Genomic DNA, 25,003 nt, shown 5'->3' with positions numbered 1-25,003 from the left:
AAAAAAAGAAATTTGCTTTTGTTTTAGAAAATGCATAATGCTTAAGATATTTCATTATTAGTGCATTATCTTGACTTCCAAAAATGAGTTCTGTGGGCTGGTATTAAATCAGAAGTGGGTGGCTCAGTCGGTTGAACATCTGATTTGATTTCAGCTCACGTCATAATCTCATGGTTCATGAGATTGAGCCCCTTGTGCAGAGCCTGTGGGATTCTCTCTCCCTCCCTCTTTCTCTGCCCCTCCCCTCACTCATGTGCATTTGTGCTCTCTCTCTCTGTCTCAAAATAAATAAAATAAATATGCTTATTATTTATTAAATAAAAAATAAGTATGCTCATTGCTGGTACTGTAGGAAAAAAATGGTTTTAAGTACATTTATGTTCCTTTATTTGTCTTAAATCCTAAACATCCTGTTGTCATGGAAATGCATTCCCTGAGCATCATTGATGAAGTGTGTTTGTATTCCATGTACAGAGATTTTCAGTATTTTTCACATTTGCCAATCTCATATAGAAGAAAGCTGATTATCCAGGATTCACATATGATATGAATATATGATATATGAAGCATCTGGCACAATTAATCCACTAGCTTGAATTGAAATGGAGCTTAAAGGAGGCATTGATAGCTACAGAATGACTAGGAGGAGGAGGAGGAGAAAAAAGAATAAAACCAGTGAGTGAGGGGGACTTAGGTAAGAAGTGCCACAGAGAAGATGGCATATTTCTTCTCTGTGCTTTTCTAATGTCAATGAGGAAGTGTTACCAGTCAGGCTCCCTGGTTGAAAACAAAGGCATCTACCTGGCTAACTTGAGCACAAAAGAGTTTACTGAAAGAATGTCAAGCAGCTCACAGAATCATGGGAAAAGTTAAAGCTTTGGAAAGTAGGCACAAACCAAGAGAAACTGGGAGGCTGGAATCGGAGCTGTAGTCATGTCACAAGAGAAGCTTGGTGAAGGAGACCTTGCCAATGCCAGGGCTACTCAATGCCACCACTGTGCTTGCTTCTTCCTGACACTCACTCTAGACACAACCTTCTGGGTGGGATGGTCTGACAGGCTAGCCTGTGTTGTGTCTTAGTGGCCAGGGGCCAAAAGGATGCAATATTTTCAATTTCCACAATTGCAGGCAGAACCCCCACCTCCTACCAGCTTCTAACAGAAGGAGGCTTCAATGTTGGGAAGTCCCCTCAAAAGTACAAAGTTCCCCCACAAAAAATGTTCCTTTGTGTTTTTGGTTCATATATCCTTTCTACCTCCAGAGAAGACTTAAGGAAGCTACCAGTGAAAGGTATCAAAGAGTATATGAAAATAAAGGAAAGGAATCTAGAAGCCCTGGATCAAGGCTAGAAAGGCCTTAGCAGATTGGGACAGAGGGATTCTAGAAGAATTAAGAAAAAAATGTATCCTATTATTTCTGTGACATTTTCCCTCACATTCTTCTTGCTCTGTTTTTCTCTCTCCTTCTCCCTATGAATTTTCTTTCATGCTCAGTAAGATGAAAAGGTATAAAAAGACACTTCCTGACTATAGGGCTTCTTAAACTTGTTCTTTTGTCTTTCTGGATCAGTTTTCTTGAGGTTTATACGTAAAGGACAATGAGTATACAATGTTGAAAATCCTGGGACAGTACTGGCCAAGATACTATAGTATCTTGGATTTTAGCAAAATCCTCTAAATCTCTCCAAGAAATGAGAGTGGTTGAATTAAGTGCTGTGGTGAGATGAACCTTAGCCTAAGTCATCAAAAAAAAACTATACTCCAGCCCAAGGTTTTGCCCCTTAGAAGTTAGGTGACCACAGGAAGTCCACCTAACCTCCATCTTGGTACTCAATGCGGCTGGAGTGACAAAAGACCATACATGAAAGTTGAGGTGCCTCCAGACAACTGTATTCATCGATAGCTTATTACATGGAAGCATAGTGAAGAAGACACAAAGGTTACTACCCTCAAGAAGCTTATATACTAGTAGGTTATTTAAGGTTTGGACAGAAACTCAAATGACATCAGTGATCAGAAAAGACAAACTGTGAAGCAGCTGTTTTTGTAACAGTATTGAGTGGTGAAGCCTGGCTCCATGCAAGTCCTACCCAAGGCAATAAGTCTGTGAAAGAAAGCAAGAGTGAAAGAGTGAAAGAAAGAAAGAAAGAAAGAAAGAAAGAAAGAAAGAAAGACATATAAATAAATATTTAAAATACAGAATACTGAATGTAATAAAGGGTGTACAAATTAATACAGAAAAGGAAAAGATTTGTTCAAACAGTGTGAGCTGTCAGAGTGTTGAAGAAAGTTTCCAAGAGAACATGACGCCTAAAGAGGGTTTGAAAGACAAAAAGGAGACTCTGAGGCAAATAACTGGAGGAAGGGCAGCTAAGGCAGTGAATACCCCATGCAAAGATTGTAGGATTGAAACTTTCAGTTCATGGTGGATCTATAAGATGTTTGGAGCAATGGAAACCCAGAGGGAAGCCAGAAAGAAAGGACACTAGAGAGAGAGTCTAGGGACAATCAGGGGAACACCTATAATCACCACCTACAGGCAAGTGGAGAACAATAGAAGGTGTCAAACAGGAAACTAGGGATCTGGAAGCAGTTGGGTGGATAGATTTGAGAAGCATAAAACTGCAAGCAAAGAGAGTTACCAGAAGAGATGGCCACATCACAGGTGACAGATGATGAGACCCTAAGTGAAGGGGCTGTGGAGATAGACACTAGATCTAAGGACAGTCAGGGAAGGAAGACCGAGAAAACTTAGTGGTTTAATAAATCGGTGAGGTAACCTAGTGTTAAATGTTCTGCCCTTGAAAGATACCTGTAGGGTCAGAGAAGTAGAAAGAGAACAAGGAGACCACAATGTCATGAAAGTCAACAGAAGAGACCATTTTATTTTATTTTTTAAATATAATTTGTTGTTAAATTGGCTAATATACAGTTTGTAAAGTGTGCTCTTGGTTTGGGGGGTAGATTCCTATGGTTCATCGCTTACATACAACACCTGGTGCTCATCCCAACAAGTGCCCTCCTCAATGTTCATCACCCATTTTCCCCTCTCCCCCACCCCCATCAACTCTGTTTGTTCACTGTATTTAAGAGTCTCTTATGGTTTGCCTCCCTCCCTCTCTGTTTGTAACTATTTTTCCCCTTCCCTTCCCCCATGGTTTTCTGTTAAGTTTCTCAAGATCTGCATATGAGTGAAAACATATGATATCTAGGAGGAGACCATTTTAAATGGAAATGAATGTCACCAGTATGAAACGTTATGGAAAAGTCAAGTAAGTTAGAGGCAGAAACATGTTTGTTTGACATTTGTAAGGCTTTTAGATGTTTTGGTAAAAGGAATGGAAGCAAATTTAGTGAATGGTAAGGGTTACCCTAAACAAGGAAATCTATCTCAGAAGAGGGTAGGTTATAGAGGCCATGAAAAAGAGGACCACTGGACCCACATGGTGATGCAGAAAGGGAGAGGTGGGAAGGCCTAACCTGATAACTCATGTTTTGCACCCAGACATACATTTCTCCTTCTTCTAGCTACAGCATATTGATTTTCCTTTAGAGAACTAATCTTCTAACCCCCAGAATCTACATGATTGGGGATATAACCATGATATGGACACAAGTCCCAGGACTGGTAGAGGATTCCATTTCCTTGGCCACAGCAATGGATTCAGTGATGAGCCCATAACCCAAACCAGATCACAAACACACATTCTTTTGTTTGTTTTTCACATTTTTGGTTTGGTATATGAGCTGGTTTTCTGTTTTTTGTTGTTGGGAGGAGAATTTTGTGGAGCTTTGTTTTTATTTTGTTTTTTAGAGCTGCTGGGTCTTTTCCTCTGGAATAACTAAGCTTATAGGATCCATCCCTGGAGATGCTGGAGGCCACCAGCTGCAGAAGACCAGCCCTGGAACAAGGCCAACACAGAGGAGAACAGAACCAAAGGATGGAGAGGAGGGTAGAGGAGGAGAGAAGGGGGAAGGAGACTAGGTTCTAATGGCATCATTCAAGCACCTGAGGGCAGTCATACTCATATACTTTTCAATAAAATGAATAGATAGATCTTCTTTATTTATACTGCATCCATTTAAAGTGGTTTTCTATCTCTTTTATCACAAAAGCCTGGTCTGAAACAGCAGGGGTGGGGGTTGGGGTGTTAGAAGCAAGCCAGTTTCAGTGCATCCTTGCCTGAAGCCAGCTTTGATCACAGATCTCTGTTTGTCCCCCACCCACTCAGTCAACCAGTAGTTTAGGGGTCTTATCCTCTAACTCCCCCAGGGGACTGAGTCAGAGGAACATATGAAGAAGCTTGTAGGATCTCAGCAGCTTGGGCCTGAGCCAGGGCCATACTGTAGCTGATGAATCAAGGTTTCTGGGAACCAGCTGTGAAAAACAGACATACAGTACAATTCCTACAATTTTTAGAGCAAGGACCCCTGACTGCTGCTATTCTGCAGAAATTAAGGACCAGACCACCATTTTCTGCCAAAGTAAGCCAACATCTAAAATGCAATCACTGTGAGAAAGAGAATCCTAAACACCTGCCACTCTGCATTTCAAGGAGATATTAGGGCTTCCTTGTACAGAAGTGTAGCATTCAACCCCAGGGGCACCAAACACATTGTAGTTATGTGAACAGCACCCCCTGGAATTACACCCCATTCAACCTGAGCAGCCATATGTAATGATCCCGGCAGATACTCACTAACTAGCTCATTAACATTAGCCTCCTGGGACCCCACAGTACAAAAGTCTACCTCTGTGTAAACTACAGAGTGGGGTGAGAAGAAAGAAGTTATTTGCAACAGCTCAGACAGTAAGAACCTTTAGCATTTCAGATCTTCAGAAACGAGATGCTGAATTGTTCATGTGAAACCACCTTGTCCCAGGCCTCTGACCTAAGTGTGGGGCAGGGTTCACAACCAAGGTTAACAGAATAGTCCACCCTAGTCTGAGCCCCTGTACATTCTCTTTCCCAAGGGGATTAAGTTGATCAAACACTGAACAAAACCACTGATCCTCAAGAAACCATCTGGATTTTTAACAATCATGTTATTGAGTCCATTTTTAGTAAATAAAAATCAGGTAATTTAAGTGTGGAGCAGAGTCAGAGTTTGAGGCCTTATGTAAACCCTCTGGATTCCACGGTGCCCCTTTCTCTTCCAGATAGGGAACACACTGAAAATAAGTACAGACAGCCTACTCATATGTAAGTTCAGAATAGAGTTGCCCAAAATCTTTGCAAGGCCTGTTACTGAGCCCACCTTTCATGATATGAATAGTGTGTCCAATGAGACCCACATCCAGATCTTTGCTCGCCATCAACTCCATGTGGGAAGTACAGAGAAATTGTCTCTAGCTTCCCAAAGCAGAGTAGGGTGTCAAAGACCAAGTAATTGACCATAAACCTCTCTTAGAGCAGCATTCTGATAAGAGTGCTATGTTTCTTGCCCAGAGGGACTGAAAATCCATTTTTCTTATTTCTTTTGTGAAACTGCAAAATATTAAGAAATCATTTTCTCCCTAACTGTAACCTCCATGGACAGTATATTTGTAGTCAGGGGTACAATTGGATTGGAGCCTTTTTATTTTTCTTTTTCCAGTGAGAACCTCTGCTCACAGCTAATGATCTCCTTACCCCACGTGCATTTTTCTCAGTAACAGAAACATTCACCTTAGATGATCCAGCCCTTAAAAGCCTGTGCTGTGTGTCTCCAAAGAGGCACTGTTCCAAAATAAGAACTGCATTCACACTTGGCAGAGAACTTTGTCTTCTCTCACACTTAGTATGATGGGCTCTCCCAGTCCAACATCAAATATTCTGCTAGTTTACATTTTTGCAAATCACACAGAAAGATTTTTTGATTCCCTTCAGTATTTCAAACGTAGTGATTATGACTAGGAGATCATAGTGAGAACCTCCCATATATTAAGCCCCTAAAATGTGCTTTACAGACACTATCTTCAATCTTAGAATAACCTAGCAAGAGAGGTAGTAAGAGCCCCATACATAACTATTTGGTGTTGGATACAACACCAAATAATCCAACACCAAATAATCCAACTGAGATATAAAGTCACATCTCCCTAGGTCTAAAGCCCGGGATCTTAGGCCATGGACCTACTCACTAGATCAGCTCAAGCACAGAAAAGACAGATATCCTTAGCTCGCAGAAAACTGGAATTTTATCAACGTGACATCACACAAAGCATGGTTGCTACAGTGACTGATTTGGAGACCCTGATTGTGCCAACAGAGTGCTGATCATTAGATTTATGATGATCATGCACTAAGGGATTAGGCCTCGTTGGCTTGGTCAATAAGCCAGTGACACTATTCACAGCAAGGACAGAGAGGGAAGTGACGGCCTGTAACAGATCAACAGCACAGTAGCAAAAAGCAGATGACAATCTTCATGATGGAATCCAGGGTCTGAAGGCAGTCAAGTATATAATATTCAGACATAAAACATTAAGTTGAAGAGTAAAGCATCTAAGTGGAACACTTATGAGACTAAATATTTCCTGTCTAGTAATGAGAAGCAAGATTTAGACAGCCACAAGTACCCACCAATGACAAAGCACCTTCCAGAAACTGCACTGATGATCCTATCAATGTCACCACACGTATGTAGAAGATAACAAATAGTAAGAAATCTTCCACACCTCTAGTTCCAACAAGTTACCAGCAATTCACCAAAAATATCTGAATGGTTACAGTTCTCATAAAACTTTTAATGTAGTGCTCCAAGATAATTAGGTAGACAGAATATGGATTAATATTAATAGACAGAATTGTATTATGTTATACAACAGACAGTTTAGTTAAAAGTATATTCAAGTGTAAGTTGGAGAAAAACTAGACTAATCCTGGGATTCTCTGGATTTTAGTTTTAAAAAATTCATATAGATTTTGGAATACAAAACACCTGTGTCTGATTCTAAATCTGAGCTTCAAAATACTAATATTCCAGAAATACAGGTGTCCTAAAATAAAACTAAATCTTATTTTTATAAAACCGCAGCTGATTTGACCATCACATAAAAGACAAGGTCATGCTGAAATAATAAATCTTCTATTTTTGAAAGAGAGAGAAATAAATTATATTACCATCAGACAAATACTTTTAAAAACCATAGGGAAAATGTAGTCTAATCAGTGAGATGCATATCCCTGTAATGAGGTGAGGAGTTGGGTGGTCAGGGAATATGTGAACACTCTGCAGTCTTCAGTGTGTTTGTGCACAAGTGCAGTTGCTGAGAAGAGACAGAAGCAGCTCACCACAGGATTCTCAGAGGACTATGTGACCCAAACAGGGATTAAGACAGAGTGCAGTGAAGTCTCAGAAAAACTGAAAACCTTGTCAATGATTGAAGCTATCACCATTACTGATTGGAGCCTAAAATAAGAACTTGCTAAAATATAGGTACAAAATCTCTGAAACTCAAAACTCAGAAGAATAAAGGACCCTTCTGGAGTGATAAAAGAGCTGACTCTGTGGCCTTCAGTAGCATCCAGAGAGCCAATAGTCCATCAGGTCATTGTTCCTCTCTATCCGCCTACAAAGGACAAATCCCAAAATGTGTAAGGGATTTGCTTTGTTTTTCCAACCACAGGGCCCTAGCAGTTCACAGCAGCTGGAGTCAGTCCAAGCAGCGTGCTGGAAGGGGATGGGCCTTGTATTTCATTTTTATAGACCAAATGGCTTCTCAATAATTTATCATCTGTGTGATGGAGAAAAGTACCAATAAAATGTGTTGTAAATCTCCACCTTCTTCCAGGATCAAGGAAATAACTTAAAGAAAGCTAAAAGAAAAATGACAACACAGTTTTCTGAGCTAAAAAATGCATGTTTTCTCAAATCAGATGCTGCCCCTATTTCTTGAACTAAATGTCTTTGAAGATGTTGAGTTTGAAAAGTAGGGGGAAATGAGTCAGTTGGAGGGGGGTGTAGAAGAATTGTACATATTTGGGTAGCCTTTTGAGTGAAATCTCCCTAAAATAGAGTCTGATAAGAGTCCCCTGTGAAACATTTTACCTGCTATTTTCTGTTAACATGCAGATCTGCATCTTTGTATTGTTTGAACCCCTCATCCCAGAAACGGTTCTTTATAGATGAAGGAAAATAAACCATGCACCTGAAGAGGAGGACGGGGTTGACATTAAAAAGGGCTATAAGGAATAAAATTCAAAATAATAATAAGGAACAGAATAAGAATGTTTAAAATTTTTTAATGTTTATTCATTTTGAGAGAGAGAGAGAGAGAGAGAGAGCGCATGAGTGGGGGGAGGGGCAGAGAGAGAGGGAGACACAGAATCTGAAGTAGACTCCAAGCTCTGAGTGGTCAGCCCAGAGCCCAATGCCGGGCTTGAACCCATGAACTGCAAGATCATGACCTGAACTTCATGAAGTTGGAGGCTTAACTGACTGAGCCACCCATGCACCCCCAGAATAAGAATGTTTAAAAGAAATAAGACATATCACTGGATGGATTTCACCAGAATCCACCTGTGGGATTATTCCTATTTATACATTTGTGGCATTTTGGCCCTAAAAATATATTTGCACTGTAAGATTTTTTCCTTTTTAAGCAAAATTTTGTGGCACTGTACTCTCTCTGATGCATCATCAGCAGTTACCTTGAAAGGTTAGTGTAGCTCTCGCCTCTGACCAGTTTCCACAGTCACTGCTCCCTATAAATATAGGAACCCTTAAGAATGCCAGCCTGCACTGAACAACCAGACTGGAAACTGATTCCCTTTCTTATCTTGTCAATGTCCTAGCCAAGCCCAGTGCACACAGGTGGCTATTACATAGTCACAGAACAGCAACAGCAGCTAACATTTATATAAAGCTTACCATGTCCCAGGCACTGTTCTAAGCACTCCTGAAAACTTTATGTAGCAGGTACTATTATTACCCCATGTTATGGATGAGGAAATTGAGACATGAGAGCTTTAGTAACTTAACGAAGGCCACACAGTTAGTAAGCAGTGTAACTATGATTTAACTCAAATAACAACCCAAATGGGGTACAGATCATTTTTCCTACTTTTTGGACAAGGACTATGAGCCTCGAAGAGGTCGAATGACTAACCTAAATTCACACAATTAGTAAAAGCAGCAAAATCAGAATCAAACCCAGGCTCCTTCCTGATGCCTGTTTGCAAGCTTCTAACACAACTTCAGTCGCATTTAAATCCTGTACAAAACTTCTTACTTTGGTTGTTTTTGACTTAGAGGAAATCAAAGACCATTCTTTCAGACAGAAAATAAGGAATCTAGAAATAAAGCTCCCAGGAAATAAAAATGTTCTCTATATTTCTTGCTCTCCCCATATGTGAAAGATTAATAAAGAAGGGTAGTGTGCTTAATTGCTTCAAACTTTACTGGCAAGAGGAAACAAGTTTAAAGAGTTGTACACACTCAAAATATCAATAGCACAGAAAAGGAGATGAAAATGCATATCAGTGTCCTGTCAAGAACAAAGGAATTTCAGCTTACTTCACTTAAATTCAGTTAAGGATGAGATACATTGGCTCTTTATTTCTAATAAATGAACTATTTACCTTGGCAAACATCAGAGTTGAACTTGCTTTCCGAAGCACAATGTCATTTGTAAAAAATGCACTCATCCCTGCATAATAAGGACACTTGCACTGACTTCAAGTGTTTATAATCTTAGAGAGAAAGCAAAATGGTTTTGGCAGAATGGTTTTTAGGCTTAGAGTTAGATAAACCAGGGCTTAGACAAAGAACTTGCTCTTGGCAGTTCTTTGTGAAGCAGCCAAATTTTGCTGTCAGCACCTCTGCAGCTTACCGACCTCCCCTGCCTCCAGGTGTGTTCTTAGGACTTACATACTGTTCCAGGGGTGTTCACCACCAGACCCACCCCACCACTGTTAACACTGCCTCCATGCAAAGTCTGATGTGGCTCTCTCTTTCTGGCACAACAAAGACCCACTTTTCTTCCTTAAGTAGAGAGAATGCAAGGGCATATTTTTGAGAGGGGAGAGGTGTGACTTGAAAGAATATAAGATATTGCTAAATGTCTCCCCAATACTCATTCACTCTTTCTATATTTTTGTAATATCATTCCCCTGCCCATGTAGAGATTGCATAGCACAACATCCCTTCCACCTAGCCTTGACCACAGGACTGACCTAAGTACTGGCCAATAGAATGTAAGCAGGGGTGACGCATGCAACTCTTTAAAACTCCCTGTCTTAAAAGTGAGTCCCCTGGTCTCTACTCCCTTTTCCCCCTTCCATGGGGGCTGATAAACCAGTTTCAAATATCTGGAGGAGGGTAAAACCCAAGGAATGGTGGAACAACAAAACAGAAGGAACCCAGGTCCCTGGATGTCCTCAAGGAACAAAACTTCCTATAAACCCAGGACCATCTGCCTACCATCATATTACTGTGAGAGAGAAGTAAACTTTAATTCTGACAGAGCCTCTGTTATTTTGACTCTGCATGGTGGTCAAACCAACATCATAAGTAGTATGGGCAAGAAGAGAAAGGAAAAGACTTGTATCAGACAAAATACACTTTAAAACAAAGACTAACGTACTCACTTTGGCAGCACATATACTAAAATTGGAATGACACAGAGAAGATTAGCACGGCCCCTGCACAAGGATGACATGCAAACTCATGGAACTTCCATATTTTTCCAGACTTCAAGCTGTATTACAAAGCTGTAATGATCATGACAGTATGGTACTAGAACAAAAACAGACACTCAGATCAATGGAACAGAATAGAGAACCCACAAATGGACCCACAAAAGTATGGCAAACTCATCTTTGATAAAACAGGAAAGAATACCCAATGGAATGAAGACAGTCTCTTCAGCAAGTGGTGCTGGAAAAACTGGACAGTGACATGCACAAAAATGAACCTGGACTCTTTCCTTACACCATACACAAAAATAAACTCAAAATGGATGAAAGATCTAAATGTAAGACAGGAAGCCATCAAAATCCTCGAGGAGAAAGCAGGCAAAAACCTCTTTGATCTTGGCTGCAGCAACTTCTTACTCAACACGTCTCCAGAGACAAGGGAAACAAAAGCAAAAATGAGCTTTTGGGAACTCATTATAATAAAAAGCTTCTGCATAGCAAAGGAGACAATCAGCAAAACTAAAAGCCAACCGACAGAATGGGAGAAGATATTTACAAACGACATATCAGATAAAGGGTTACTATCCAAAATCTATAAAGAACTTATCAAACTCAACACCCAAAAAACAAATAATCCAGTGAAGAAATGGGCAAAAGGCATGAATAGACACTTCTCCAAAGAAGACATCCAGATGGCCAACTGACACATGAAAAATGCTCAACATCACTCATCACCTGGGAAATACAAATCAAAACCACAATGCGATACTACCTCACACCTGTAACAATAACAATTCAGGCAGCAACAGACGTTGGAAAGGATGCAGAGAAAGGATCTCTTTTGCACTGCTTGTGGGAATGCAAACTGGTGCAGTCACTCTGGAAAACAGTATGGAGGTTCCTCAAAAAATTAAAAATAGAACTACCCTATGACCCAGCAATTGCACTACTAGGTGTTTATCCAAGGAATATACAGGTGTGCTGTTTCAAAGGGGCACATGCACCCCAATGTTTATAGCAGCACTATCAACAATAGCCAAAGTATGGAAAGAGCCCAAATGTCCATTGATGGGTGAATGGATAAAGAAGATGTAGTATATATATACAATGGAGTATTACTCAGCAATCAAAAAGAATGAAATCTTGCCATTTGCAACTACGTGGATGGAACTGGAGGGTATTATGCTAAGTGAAATTAGTCAGTCAGAGAAAGACAAATATCATATGACTTCACTCATATGAGGACTTTAAGAGACAAAACAGATGAACATACGGGAAGGGAAGCAAAAATAATATAAAAACAGGGAGGGGGACAAAACAGAAGAGACTCTTAAATATGGAGAACAAACAGAGTGTTTCCGGAGGGGTTGTGGGAGGGAGGATGGAATAAATGGGTAAGGGCATTAAGGAATCTACTCCTGAAATCATTGTTGTACTATATGCTAACTAACTTGGATGTAAATTTAAAAAATAAGTGAAATAAAAATACAAGAAAAACACACAGAGACTAAAACAAGATATAAAGAGGGGAACTATGATAAAGGGGACAATCCAACAATAAGATATAACGATTGTAAATATTTATACATCCAACATACGAACAACTAAATACATAAAACAGTTAATGACAAACATACAGGAATTAATCAATAATAATACAATAATAGTAGAAGACTTTAACACCCTATGTACATCCATGGATGATCATCGAAACATAAAATAAACAAGGAAACAATGGCTTTGAATAACACACTACAAAAGATGAATTTAACAAATATATTCAGAACTTTCTATCCTAAAACAGAATACACATTCTTTCCATGTGCACATAGAACACTCCACAAGAGCTCACATATTAGGCCACAAAACAAGTCTCAACAAATTCAAAGGGATCAGAGTCATGCCATGCACTTTTTCTGACCACAATGCCACGATACTAGAATTAAATCACAAGAAAAAATATGGAAAGACCACAAATACATGGAGGTTAAATAACGTACAAAAAACACTGAATGGGTCAATCAAAAAACCAAAGAAAAAAATCAAAAAGTACATGAAAACAAAGGAGAATGAAAACACAACCTTTCAAAACCTCTGCAATACAGCAAAAGCAGTTCTAAGAGGCAAGTTTATAGCAATAAATGTCTACCTAAAGAAGTAAGAAAAATCTCAAATACAACCTGACCTTACACCTAAAGGAGCTAGAAAAATACAACAAACAAAACTAAAATCAGCAGAAGGAAGGAAATAATAAAGATTAGAGCAGAAATTAATGATATAGAAACAAACAAAAAACAATAGAACAAATCAATGAAACCAGGAGCTGATCCCTTGAAAAAAAAATCAATAAGATTATAAACTTCTAGCCAAATTTATCAAGAAAAAAGGAGAAAGACTCAAATTAATAAAATCACAAATGAGAGAGCAGAAATAACAAACACCACAGGAAAACAACCAATTATAAGAAAATATTACAAAAAACTATATGCCAACAAATCGGACAACTAGAAGTATTGGATAAATTTCTAGAAACATGTAACCTACCAAAACTGAAACAAGAAGAAATAGAAATTTTGAACAGACTGATTATCAGCAAGGAAATTCAAACAGTAATCAAAAAACTCCAAACAAAAGTTCAGGACCAGATGCCATCACAGGCAAATTTTACCAAACATCTCAGAAGAGTTAATACCTATTCTTCTCAAACTATTCCAAAAAATAGGAAAGGAAGGAAAACTTCCAAATTCATTCTATGAGACCAGCATTACCTTGATACCAAAACCAAATAAAGACTCCACAAAAAGAGAAGACTACAGGCCAATATCTCTGATGAACGTAGATGCAAAAATTCTCAACGAAATACTAGCACACCGAATCTAATAATACATTTAAAAAATCATTCACCAAAATCAAGTGGAATTTATTCCTGGGTTGCAAAGATGGTTCAATATTCGCAATCAATGTGATATCACATTAATCAGAGAAATATTAAGAACCATATGATCATTTCTTTTTTTTGAGAATTTATTTATTCTATTTTATTTTATTTATTTTTTATTTTAGAGAGAAAACACATGTGGGGGAGATGGGCAGAAGGAGAGAGAAAGAGAAACTTCAGCAGGCTCCATGTTCAGTGCAAACCCTTATGCAGGGCTCGATCCCATGACCCTAGGATCATAACCTGAGCTGAACTCAAGAGTCAGACACTGAATTGACTGAGCCACCCAGGCGCCCCAAATCATATGATCATTTCAATAGACATAGAAAAAGCATTTTACAAAGTACAACATCCTGGGACGGCTGGGACTCCCTCTCTGTCTGTCCCTCCCCTGCTGGTACTCTCTCTCAATAAAAATAAATAAACTTTAAAAAAAAAAGGTACAACATCCTTTCATGATAAAAACCCTCAACAAAGTAGGTTTAGGGGGAACATTCCTCAACATAATAAAGGCCATATATGAAAACCCCACAAGCTAACATCATCTTCAATGGGGAAAACCTGAGAATCTTTCCCCTAAGGTGAGGAATAAACAAGGATGTTCACTCTCACCACTTTTATTCAACATAGTACTGGAAGTCCTAGCCACATTAATCAGACAACAAAAAGAAATAAAAAGCACCCAAATTGATAAGAAAGAAGTAAAACTTTCACTATTTACAGATGACATGATACTATGTATAGAAAACCTGACAGACTCCACCAGAACACTACTAGAACTGATAAAAGAATTCAGTAAAATTGCAGGATACAAAATCAACATACAGAACCTGTTGCATTTCTATACACCAGTAATGAAGGAGTAGAAAGAGAAATTTAAAAAAAAATCTCATTTACAACTGCACCCAAAAAGTAAGATATCTAGGAATAAACCTCACTAAAAAGGTAAAAGATCTGTACTCTGAAAACTATAAAACACTGATGAAAGAAGTTGAAGAGCACACAAAGAAATGGAAAGATATTTCATGCTCAAGGATTGGAAGAACAAATATCAATAAAATGCCTATACTACCCAAAGAAATCTACACATTTTATTTTTTTCTTTCAAATTATCTATTCTTGTTTGTGAGGATTTTCTCCATTTTTAGCTGAAATTAAAGTGTTTCTACTCACAAAATGAGAATAATTTGTCTCTAATCCATAAAACAATTCCTTTTCCTAACCGAAATGAAGATAAGTAAATAGATCTTATTTTAGTTTATGGAAAGCATTTAACTCCATATAGCTTACAGGGGAAATGGGCATATTTGAAAACAGCCACAAGGACCAAAGTAGAACATGGGATGGTAATGAGCAGAGTCACAGAACCTACTGAAGAGGTGTGTAGGGCCAGTCTCACTGGAACCTGTAAAGCCACATTCTTATATACTGATCTAGATTTCAGATTGCTCCTTTGGCAGATGTCCTTTTTCTTCAAGGCACAAGGAACTGCCACTTCGGACTGAGCCCAGCATTTCAAAATTGGAAATTCTTGGTGACAATACATCAATAAATCCAGGTTATTGACTGCAATAAAGGTTTTTCCATCTTTACTACATGGCCGATGATAGCAATAGTGCACAGGTGAAAAAGCTTGGCAACAATATACTGTGAGTCTTGTCTGGCATATATTAGAACTTTAGATTTTTTGGACTACTAATTGGGAGCTCCTATATTAAAATTTTCTGAAACCATCATTGCCTCAGTTATGTTTCTCTGTCATAATGAAGCTAACTCATATGGATCCACAAAAAGTCCAGGATGTACTGTTTAATTAAGAGTTGGCAGGTCCATCAGTCCTCAACAATTTCTCCAAATTTCACTGTTATTAAAAGGTCTCTATGGGACCCATCTTTCAAAACTTATTCAAAATAATTTCAGAGCAAGAGTCCTTATGCCAGGGTCAGTGGGAGATAGCAGTGTAGGCCGTGGCTGGTATGCCGGTGAGCCCAGCCACCTCCCAGAGGAACAGCCAGGCCACTGCCCGGACGCCCATAGCCTTGTCAGCCAGGACACTAGAGAATGTGCTTCCTAGAGGAGCACACAAAGAAACACAGGTGGAGGAGCAAGCGCACGCAGCATGGTGCTCCTAGAGCATGCTACTGGCGAGTTAGTGACCCTGATGGAAGGCTTGCTGATGCACGCCTGAGGTCCTCCTAGTCCCTTGGTTCCTCCAGCTCTGGCCAACAGGAAAGTTCTGGCAGGTGGAGGCAGCAGCCTCAGCCACCTTGTTTGCTCCCCCACCATTCCTTGCAATCTACACATTTTTCAAATGTTTATTTTTGAAAGAGAGAGACAGAGCATGAGCAGGGGAGGAACACAGAGAAAGGGAGACACAGAATCAGAAGCAGGCTGCAGGCTCTGAGCTGACAGCACAGGGCCCCACATGGGGCTCAAACTCACCAGCCACGAGATTATGACCTTAGCCTAAGTCAGTGGCTTAACAACTGAGCCACCCAGGCGCCCCACAATCTACACATTTAATGCAATCCCTATCAAAATACCAACAGCATTTTTAATAGAACTAAAACAAACAATCCTACAATTTTCATGGAATCACAAAAGACTTCCAAAATAGCCAAAGCAATCTTGAAAAAGAAAAAGCAAAGCTGGAGGCATCACAATTCTGGATTTCAATTTATATTACAAAGCTGTAGTAATCAAAACAGTATGATACTGGCACAAAAATAGACACACAGATCAATGGAACAGAAGAGATGATCCAGAAATAAACCCACCACTATATGGTCAATTAATCTTCAACAAAGCAAGAAAGAATGTCCAATGGGAAAAGGACAGTCTCTTCAAGAAATAATGCCAGGAAAACCAGACAGCTACATGCAGAAGAATGAAATTGGACCACTTTCTTACACCAAACACAAAAATAAATTCAAAATGGATGAACTAAATGTGAGACCTGAAACCATAAAAATCCTAGAAGAGAGCACAGGCAGTAATTTCTCTGACATCAGCCATAGCAACTTGTTCAGATTGGTCCCCTGAGGCAAGGGAAACAAAAGCAAAAATAACTATTAGGACTACATCAAAATAAAAAGCTTCTGCACAGCAAAGGAAACAATCAACAAAACTAAAAGGCAACCTATGGAATGGGAGAAGACATTTGCAAATGACATATCAGATAAAGGGTTAGTATCAAAACACATGAAGAACTTATATGACTGAACACCCCCCAAAATAATAATAATCCTATTAAAAATGAACAGAAGACTTGGACGGACATTCCTCCAAAGAAGACGCACAGATAGCCAGCAGATGCATGAAAAGATGCTCAACATCACTCATCATCTGCGAAATGCAAAACAAAACAACAATGAGATATCACATCATACCTGTCAGAATGGCTAACATCAAGAACGTAAGAAACAAGTGTTGACAAGGATATGGACTAATAGGAACCCTCATGCACTGTTGGTGGGAAAGCAAACTGTTGCAGCCACTGTGGAAGACATTACAGAGGTTCCTCAAAACATTAAAAATAGAACCACCATATGATCCAGTAATTCCAATACTGGGTATTTACCCAAAGAATATGAAAACATTAATCAAAAATATATATATACCTCAATGTTTATTGCAGCATTATTTACAATAGCCAAATTATGGAAGGAGGCCAAGTATTCACTGATGGATGAATGGATAAAGAAGATGGGGCGCCTGGCTGGCTTAGTTGGTAGAGTGTGTAGCTCTTGATCTCAGATAGTGGTAAGCAAGATAAGTCAGTCAAAGAAAGACAAATACCACATGATTTTACTCTTATGTAAAATTTAAGAAACAAAACAAATGAGCAAAGGGGGAAAAAAAGAGAGAAAAAGGCAAACCAAGAAACAGACTCTTAGCTATAGAGAACAAACTAATGATTACCAGAGGAGAGCTGGGTAGGGGGATGTGTGAAATAGATGATGGGGACTGAGAGACATTTATCTTGGGGTGCTTGGGTGGCTCAGTTGGTTAAGTGCCTGACTCTTGGTTTTGGCTCATGTCATGATCTCATAGTTCTTAAGTTGAAACCCTGCATCAGGCCCTGCACTAGTGGTGCTTTGGATCCTCATGTGCTCTCTCTCTCTGCCCCTCCCCTGCTCATTCTCTCTCTCTCTCTCTCTCTCTCTCTCTCTCTCTCTCTCTCTCTCAAAACAAATTAAAAAAAAACATTAAGAAAAGAGTCACTGGGGTACTTGAGTGGCTTAGTAGGACTCTTGATCTCAACTGAGGTCATGATCTCACAGTGAGTTTAAGCCCTGCATCGGGCTCTGTGCTGGCAGCACGGAGCCTACCTGGGAGAGCCTGTCTTGGTAAGTACTGAGTAACCTATGGAATTGTTAAATCACTATAGTGTACACATGAAACTAATATAACACTCTATGTTAAGTATACTGGAATCAAAATTGAAAAAAAAAAAACAATAATGAGATACAACCTCACACCAATTACTACATTTTGGATAACAATGCCAGAAAATCCCAGAAAATAACAAGTGTTGGAGAGCATGTGGAGGAATTGAAACCATTCTGCATTCTTTTATTTTTAATTATTTTTAATGTTTATTTATTTTTGAGAGAGACAGAGACAGAGCGTGAGCGGAAGAGGGGCAGAGAGAATCCAAAGCAGGCTCCAGGATCTAAGCTGTCAGCACAGAGCCCAACATGGGGCTTGAACCCACGAGCTGCAAGATCATGACCTGAGCCGAGTCAGATGCTTAACCAACTAAGCCACCCAAGAGCCCATGAAAGCATTCTGTATTCTTGATGGGAATATATAGATGCTGTGGAAAAGAGAATAAAGGTGCCTCAAAAAATTAACAATAGAATTACCATATAACCCAGCAATTCTACTTCTAGATATACACCAAAAGAATTGAAAACAGGGCCTCAAAAATATATTGGCACACTCATGTTCAGAGCAGCGTTATCCACAATAGCTAAAATGTGGGAGCACCTAGGTGGCTCAGTCAGTTAAGCATCTGACTTCGGCTCAGGTCATGAGCTCTTGGTTCATGGGTTCAAGCCCCACATTGGGCTCTGTGCTGACAGCTCAGAGCCTGGAGCCTGCTTTGGATTCTGTGTCTCCCTCTCTCCCTGCCTCTCCCCCATTCACTCTCTGTCTCTCTCTGTCTCTGTCTCTCAAAAATAAGTAAACATTAAAAAAATAGCTAAAATGTGGGAGCAACTCAAGTGTCCATTGAAGAATGAATAGATAAGTAAAATGTGATAATTCATACAATGGAATATTATTCAGCCTTAAAAACAATGAATTTTCTGAACTATGCTGCAATATGGGTAAACCTGGAGGACATTATGCCAAGTAAAATAAATCAACCACAGAAAGACAAATACTGATTGATTCCACTTGTACGAGGGGCTTAGATTAGTCAAAATCATGGAGACAGAATGAAGAATGGTAGCTGTCAGTGAAAAGATGAGTTATTGTTTAATAAGGATAAAGTTTCAGTTTTACAAGATGAAAGTCATAGAGATACGGATGGTGGTGACGGTTGCACATTATGAGTATATCTAATGCCACTGAATTGTACAATTAAAATGGGTAGGATGGTAAATTTTGTCATGTGTATTTTACCACAATAAAAACAGTTGAAAAAAAATCTTTATGATCCATCCTTTGTCTTTGCTATTACTTAAGTCTGGCCAGAGGTCAGGACCAGACTAGCCACAGGCTGAATCCAGGCCAGAGTCATGGTTTTTGCCTTAAATTAGATGCCAATATAAAAACTGGGAGGCTCCAGATATCATTTTCCACTTAGGAGAAATGACAATTCCAAGTCTGGGCAGGAAACTTTAAAAGGTGAGCTGGGACATCTTGTCATGCAGGAGAGTAAAGAAGTTATCAAACACCTCTTTGGGTTGTGCCAAATGACTCCGGAGCCAACCTGCAGAGGCACAGAGATATAAAATGCGAGATGATTTTGTCATCAACAAGAACTGCAATACATTAAAAACCATCATATATATTTAAATCTGTGAGTTCATAATCATAATAAAAACAATTAATTGATAACCAGGGAAGATCCTTGGGAGCTAAACCATTATTTTGAAAAGGAAAGAGTCAGGTGTTCTTTGTGCCCTCCCTAAACAAAGCACACTGTTAAGTAACCAAATAATGGATAAGGGAAAGTTTCTCTTCACAGAAGTATTTTAGCTAGTAGGTAAAAATGTTTATATGCACACACACACACACCCAGACACTACATACATATATATAATTAGTATGATAGAAAATCACTATTCTGCAGCCTCAGAACTAGTTGAGGGACTCCTGGGTGGCTCAGTCTGCTAAGTGTCTGACTCTTGGTTTTGGCTTAGGTCATTATCCCACAGTTTCATGAGTTTGAGCCCTGAGTTCGAGCTCTGTGCCGGCAACAGGGAGCCTTCTTGGGATTCCTTCTCTCTCCCTCTCTCTCTGCCCCTCCCCACTCAGGCTATCTCTGTCTCTCTCTCAAAATAAATAAATAAACTTAAAAAAGCACAACTAGTTGAACCAGATATTCAGTATGAATGCTTGCTAATACCATAGAAAAGAGAGCCCCTAATAGTACAGGTCTCCTGCATATGAAAGAACACAATACCACTTATTTAGTCGGTTTGACCAAAAAAGTTGAGCTGAAATTTGATCAATCTTCTATATATGACTACCAATGGACAGAAAATACAGAGGAAAGGTGAAAATATTAAGTGATACTTTAAGGATGCAATCAGAAAAGTCCAGACTCTAGGAAATTTTACAGAAGAAACACCCCAGTTTCTCTAACACAAGCAAAAAAATGCAAAATAGCCAGGAAGGATTATCTCCCAATATTCCACAGCACTGGGATTTAAAGTACAGTCTTTAAGCATCAGAGTGTCTTATAGACAAGTGCTGCCTGTGCCATTTATCAGTCATTTGCATGGAAAAAATAATGTAACCTCTTGAAGCTTAGCCTTCTTCACCTATAAAATGGTAATACTAATGGCAACTATCTCATAGAGTTGTAAGGATTAAGATAATGGACACTAAACACTTAGCTCATTGCCTAACTTATAGTACATAAATAATAAGGGTTATTTTTATAATCTTCATCATTGAAGAATTATGCTGAATGACTAAATGAATAACTAGAATTAATCTGCTAAAAATATTAAATATGAACTATTCTTAGCTGATAATGTTGGCCATCTCATTTCCTCAATATTTATTGGGCACTGGAGCTGGTGCAGAAGGTACAAAAATGAGTAAGACGTGACCTATACACTTGGACTTTTGCCTTTTCAAACAGAAGTCCTACATGTCTTAACCCCAAGGAATACTAACTAGCAAGGATGTCAAGGCCCTTCTAACAATCTGCTGGGAAGAACTTTTAGAGTGGAAAGCCATCGTCCATTCTTCTTTCATACAGAAACTGGCTACGGGGTGGATGATGCTCACTGTCATGATAGTGTCTTCTACATTATTGAATCACTTTGGAATCATTAAAACAGACTTTGGCTACCTTTGTCTGACTCTCTTCTACTGTTCCTCTTTTCCAATCACAAGGTTTCCTTCTGCTCCATATACCTCCCGAAGATCAAAAGATGGATGTATTCATCAGTATGACTTGGACAGGGAAGAAAATAAGCAAACAAGCTTGCCAGAATGTTAAGAGAACAAGTACTCCCTCATTAGAGAAGAGACAACTGACCTACTTAAAAGCTGAGATTTGAATGACTAATGCAGTACAGACAGTTCCCACCTTATAAACACTCAACTTACAAATGACCTGCCCCAGCCCCATCCTAGGAAGCTGCTGTCACCATGTGAACCACCAAGTGCAGGAAGGGGGAAGGGCTGGTGGGGAATGAAGGCTTTATAGAATCAGGGAGTTTAAAATAAAAGAAAAATATTGAGACAAGGATAACATGTTTTCCCAAGTATACTCAAGTTACTCACTTAACTCTCTTTTACTCCCTAAAATACCATAGAAAGCCACGGGTTAGCAAACAAGGTTTTTATTTTTTTTTTTTATTTTATTTTTTTTCTGAAATTTATTGACAAATTGGTTTCCATACAACACCCAGTGCTCATCCCAAAAGGTGCCCTCCTCAATACCCATCACCCACCCTCTCTTCCCTCCCACCCCCCATCAACCCTCAGTTTGTTCTCAGTTTTTAACAGTCTCTTATGCTTTGGCTCTCTCCCATTCTAACCTCTTTTTTTTTTTTTTTCCTTCCCCTCCCCCATGGGTTCCTGTTAAGTTTCTCAGGATCCACATAAGAGTGAGACCATATGGTATCTGTCTTTCTCTGTATGGCTTATTTCACTTAGCATCACACTCTCCAGTTCCATCCACGTTGCTACAAAAGGCCATATTTCATTTTTTCTCATTGCCATGTAATATTCCATTGTGTATATAAACCACAATTTCTTTATCCATTCATCAGTTGATGGACATTTAGGCTCTTTCCATAATTTGGCTATTGTTGAGAGTGCTGCTATGAACATTGGTGTACAAGTGGCCCTATGCATCAGTGCTCCTGTATCCCTTGGATAAATTCCTAGCAGTGCTATTGCTGGGTCATAGGGTAGGTCTATTTTTAATTTTTTGAGGAACCTCCACACTGCTTTCCAGAGCGGCTGCACCAATTTGCATTCCCACCAACAGTGCAAGAGGGTTCCCGTTTCTCCACATCCTCTCCAGCATCTATAGTCTCCTGATTTGTTCATTTTGGCCACTCTGACTGGCGTGAGGTGATACCTGAGTGTGGTTTTGATTTGTATTTCCCTGATAAGGAGCGACGCTGAACATCTTTTCATGTGCCTGTTGGCCATCCGGATGTCTTCTTTAGAGAAATGTCTATTCATGTTTTCTGCCCATTTCTTCACTGGGTTATTTGTTTTTCGGGTGTGGAGTTTGGTGAGCTCTTTATAGATTTTGGATACTAGCCCTTTGTCCGATATGTCATTTGCGAATATCTTTTCCCATTCCGTTGGTTGCCTTTTAGTTTTGTTGGTTGTTTCCTTTGCTGTGCAGAAGCTTTTTATCTTCATAAGGTCCCAGTAATTCACTTTTGCTTTTAATTCCCTTGCCTTTGGGGATGTGTCGAGTAAGAGATTGCTACGGCTGAGGTCAGAGAGGTCTTTTCCTGCTTTCTCCTCTAAGGTTTTGATGGTTTCCTGTCTCACATTTAGGTCCTTTATCCATTTTGAGTTTATTCTTGTGAATGGTGTGAGAAAGTGGTCTAGTTTCAACCTTCTGCATGTTGCTGTCCAGTTCTCCCAGCACCATTTGTTAAAGAGGCTGTCTTTTTTCCATTGGATGTTCTTTCCTGCTTTGTCAAAGATGAGTTGGCCATACGTTTGTGGGTCTAGTTCTGGGGTTTCTATTCTATTCCATTGGTCTATGTGTCTGTTTTGGTGCCAATACCATGCTGTCTTGATGATGACAGCTTTGTAGTAGAGGCTAAAGTCTGGGATTGTGATGCCTCCTGCTTTGGTCTTCTTCTTCAAAATTCCTTTGGCTATTCGGGGCCTTTTGTGGTTCCATATGAATTTTAGGATTGCTTGTTCTAGTTTCGAGAAGAATGCTGGTGCAATTTTGATTGGGGTTGCATTGAATGTGTAGATAGCTTTGGGTAGTATTGACATTTTGACAATATTTATTTTTCCAATCCATGAGCAGGGAATGTCTTTCCATTTCTTTAAATCTTCTTCAATTTCCTTCATAAGCTTTCTATAGTTTTCAGCATACAGATCCTTTACATCTTTGGTTAGATTTATTCCTAGGTATTTTATGCTTCTTGGTGCAATTGTGAATGGGATCAGTTTCTTTATTTGTCTTTCTGTTGCTTCATTGTTAGTGTATAAGAATGCAGCTGATGCAAACAAGGTTTTTAAAAAAGATGGCAGTTTTTGCAATGCTTTATTATTTGGGGGCTAATTTTTCACTAATGATAGGAGAGATTCTTAATGTCAGTATTTTTAATAAGATACAAAGACTGCCCTTACTTCACCAACCACAGCACCCCAGGCACAGCATCCTGAACAATGAACATTCACTTGTAAGTACAATTCACAGCCACCATGTGTAGGAAACTAAACCACCATTTGTGCATGTAATACAATAGGAAAGGAGCCTCCTGGAGTTCTTATTTTGGGGGAGGTGTCTCTAAGATGAATGACATAAACCTGAGACAGTCCTCAGCAAAGCTACCCCCTGGCAGAAGGCCAAATGAAGTAAGAGAAAGAGGCCAACAGACAAAGAGAAGCTGATCTAAAAAAGTGTATAAGGAAACAGACACAGAGAAAGAGAAAGAAAAATCCTGCTGACGTCATTTGAACTACAAATTATGTACTCCCTAGTTACATAAGCCAATATAGTCTGACATGCTTAATATACTCTGAATTGTGTTTCTTGTCCCATATAAACAAAAGCCCTAAAATAGTTTCATTCACAGACCTGCTGGTCTCCTCCCTGACCACTGCAGGCATCCACCTGGTTTCCCAGATATTGACCTCTCTGCCTCTGGGCCTTGTCTCCCAAGGGGAGCTAGAGTAGTAATATTGGCCTGTGTTCCCCAGATCAGCTTCTCTCCCTGGATCTTGCCTATGAAGGGGGAATACTATACCTCTAGATGCAGCACCCCTTCCTTAATTATGTGATCTACGCCCTCCTTTTCCTCCTGTGATGTTGGATACACCTTGAACAGTACTAAATATAATTCCAAATATTTCTCAACAGCTTTTGAAAACAGTGGACATATCACTGGAGGGTCACAAAAGCTGAGTTGCAAATATTTACATTGGTAGAATAAGTGAAGTTTAACAGTGGAATTCTATGTGTAATCAATGGGCATTTGTTTATTTCATTTCAGGTTTTAGTTAAGGTTTTTGCCAATTTTATTTCAATGTAGTTTGTGTAGTCATTTCCTAGAAATTATATGACCTTCTAGGATCTTTTTAGATTTTTTTTACATTTTGTTACAAGGGGAAAAATAAAATAAAAAAATAAAATAAAATAAAAATAAAAGGCCACATTTAATTCTACCTTCCTAAAATAAGTATTTCCTTCCAGTTTGCATCTAATGTATTTTTTTTTAAGTCAGAAAACCAATTTTTTCTTTCTAAAGCTCCGCCATATATTTCCAGTGGGTGCCGATGGTCACTTACCACATGCACACCAGGTTGTCCATGTAGCAGGCAAACAAAGTCTGTCCATCAACAGACCAGGCCGGAGAGGTACACTGGGATGGCTCAGTCTTGCTGCTAGTATTGATAACTTCCTGCTTCAGTTCGTCTACAATTACCTTGCCTTCTAAGTCCCAGATCTTGATTCTGGGGCCTGTGGCAACATAGAGCCAATATTAGTTAGGATTGAAGCACAGGGCATTGATGATGTCCCCACCATCTAGAGTATAGAGGTC

At 39.3% G+C, this 25,003-nt stretch overlaps 1 non-coding gene and 1 pseudogene across 1 annotated transcript; one reads left to right on the top strand and one right to left on the bottom strand.

The window, feature by feature from the left end:
* Positions 1-15,845, bottom strand: part of LOC122492608 — a 38,256-nt pseudogene extending 22,411 nt beyond the window's left edge.
* Positions 10,566-10,671, top strand: LOC122493575. Its single transcript, XR_006299936.1, has one exon. It is a non-coding gene; the product is annotated as a U6 spliceosomal RNA (small nuclear RNA).
* Positions 15,846-25,003: the final 9,158 nt, after the last annotated feature.

Source organism: Prionailurus bengalensis, chromosome D2, assembly GCF_016509475.1.
Source record: "Prionailurus bengalensis isolate Pbe53 chromosome D2, Fcat_Pben_1.1_paternal_pri, whole genome shotgun sequence".
Taxonomy (NCBI): domain Eukaryota; kingdom Metazoa; phylum Chordata; class Mammalia; order Carnivora; family Felidae; genus Prionailurus; species Prionailurus bengalensis.
The sequence above is the reverse complement of the archived record's forward strand: the minus strand, read 5'-3'. Positions and strand labels throughout refer to the sequence as shown.